Here is a 2,500-nt window from a genome sequence, read left to right on the forward strand (position 1 = left end):
TATGACACTTGGCCTAATACTCTCTCAGTGATTTTGCAAAGTAATCGTTTCTCATATGCTTTTAAGAAATACCTTGACATGTAGGGTTATTTTGCACACACACACAAACGTATATATGTATATATGTGGTATATGGGATATGTATATATGTGAGATATAGCTCGACACCTTTATTTGGCGTCGCGGTATTCGTTCATATCTTATCAGTTACTCTAAGGACGTTTTAGACAAGATGTGTGACGCATATTCTGTTCTGTATGGGTGGCCATGAGGAGGCACTGTGGAAGTCTTGATGATAGAGAAGCTCTGACCTGGCAGGAGAAGCATATGCATAGCTGCTCCCTTTTTCGCGCTTGGTTAACCAGCGGTGGCAACTGAAAGTGAAAAGGCATGCAAGCACTTGCTGGTAATTAAGCTTCACATCACACTGAGGATGAAGCATCCATCTAACTATCTATCTATCTATCTATCGATCTATCTATCTATCTACCTATCTATCTATCTATCTATCTATCTATCTATCTATCTATCTATATATATATATATATATCTGCATACAGTATAAACATATATATACATACATATACATACACATAGCCATATAACTCTCTCTCTTTATATATATATATATATATACACATATATACATATATATGCATATATATGAATATATATATGCACACACACACACACACATACACACACACACACACACACACACACACACACACGCGCACACATATATATATATATATATATATATATATATATATATATATATATATATATATATATATATATATATATGATACTGGGTGGCCAAGCCAGCCCAAGTCAAGTGCTGGTCCCAAGCCCGGATAAATAGAGAGAATGGTTACCTAAAAGGTACCACCGGCACTCTCCGTGGAAAGGAACTGGGGACCCTACCACGTACTCACTCCAAGAGCATCACAACATGAAAACTACAAATAAGTATCATGCTGTGACCACGGCGGCTCAGACATGAACCTACCGTTAAAAGAAGAGATATGATACTCACACACACATATATATGTATATATACAAATATATAAATTATGTATATATATATATATATATATATATATATATATATATATGTATATATTTGTGTGTGTGTGTGTATATATATTTATATATATCATATATATATGTATGTATGTATGTATGAGTGTGTATATGTGCAAACATACATACATGCACACTTATACACATGTGTATATATATACATATATATGTATTATGTATGTATATACATACATACATATATATAAATATATATATATGTATGAATATATATATTTATATATATACATATTCAAGTATACATGTATATATATATTTATACATATATATTCATATATATATATATATATATATATATATATATATATATATGTGTGTGTGTGTGTGTGTGTGTGTGTGTGTGTGTGTGTGTGTGTGTGTGTGTGTTCGCATGTATGTATATATGTCTGTATGCATATATATATATATATATATATATATATATATATATATATATATATATATATATATATATACACACACACATATATAAACATACACATACATAAACCTAGAAGCCCGGATAGCTCAGTCGGTAGAGCATTAGGCTTTTAACCTAAGGGTCCAGGGTTCAAGTCCCTGTTCGGGCGAACTTTATGGCGTAGCTGATTGAAGTCACTGGCTCGCCCCTTGATGCTGATGCGCTCCGGAAAGCATTGCTTTCGGGAAGAGGCAAGGATGTTTGTGGTTGCTTTCCTAGGGATATTATGCGACTTGGCATATTACTCTCTCGGTGATTTCGCAAATCGTTTCTCATATGCTTTTAAGAAATACCTTGACATGTAGGGTTATTTTGCACACACGGACACACACACACACATATGTATATATGTAGTATATGGTATATGTATATATGTGAGATATAGCTCGACACCTTTATTTGGCGTCACGGTATTCGTTCATATCTTATCAATTATTGTAAGGGCGTTTTAGGCAAGATGTGTGACGCTGATATTTGCTGTGGCTTATTCGGTTCTGTATTCACATTTACTGTTACTTCTGTGTTAATATTATTATTTCTATTTCTACTATCATTATCATTATCAGTGTTATTATTATTATTATTAGCATCATCATCATCATCATCATCATTATTATTATTATTATTATTATTATTATTATTATTATTATTATTATTATCATTATTATTCTTACATACATATATATTTTGCATATATACTGTGTATATGTGTGTGTATATATATATATATATATATATATATATATATATACATATATATATATATATACATATATATATACATATATATACATATATATATATATATATATATATATATATGCTGTGTGTCTAGACACAAAAACACAACACAGACACACACACACACACACACACACACACATACAAACACACACATACACACACACACACACAGACACACTGTAAAAGGCTATC

The 2,500-nt window shown here is 31.1% G+C and overlaps 1 non-coding gene across 1 annotated transcript; it reads left to right on the forward strand.

The window, feature by feature from the left end:
- Positions 1-1,600: 1,600 nt before the first annotated feature.
- Positions 1,601-1,673, forward strand: Trnak-uuu. The gene has a single exon. It is a non-coding gene; the product is annotated as a tRNA-Lys (tRNA).
- Positions 1,674-2,500: the final 827 nt, after the last annotated feature.

This window comes from Penaeus monodon, chromosome 5, assembly GCF_015228065.2.
Source record: "Penaeus monodon isolate SGIC_2016 chromosome 5, NSTDA_Pmon_1, whole genome shotgun sequence".
NCBI lineage: Eukaryota > Metazoa > Arthropoda > Malacostraca > Decapoda > Penaeidae > Penaeus > Penaeus monodon.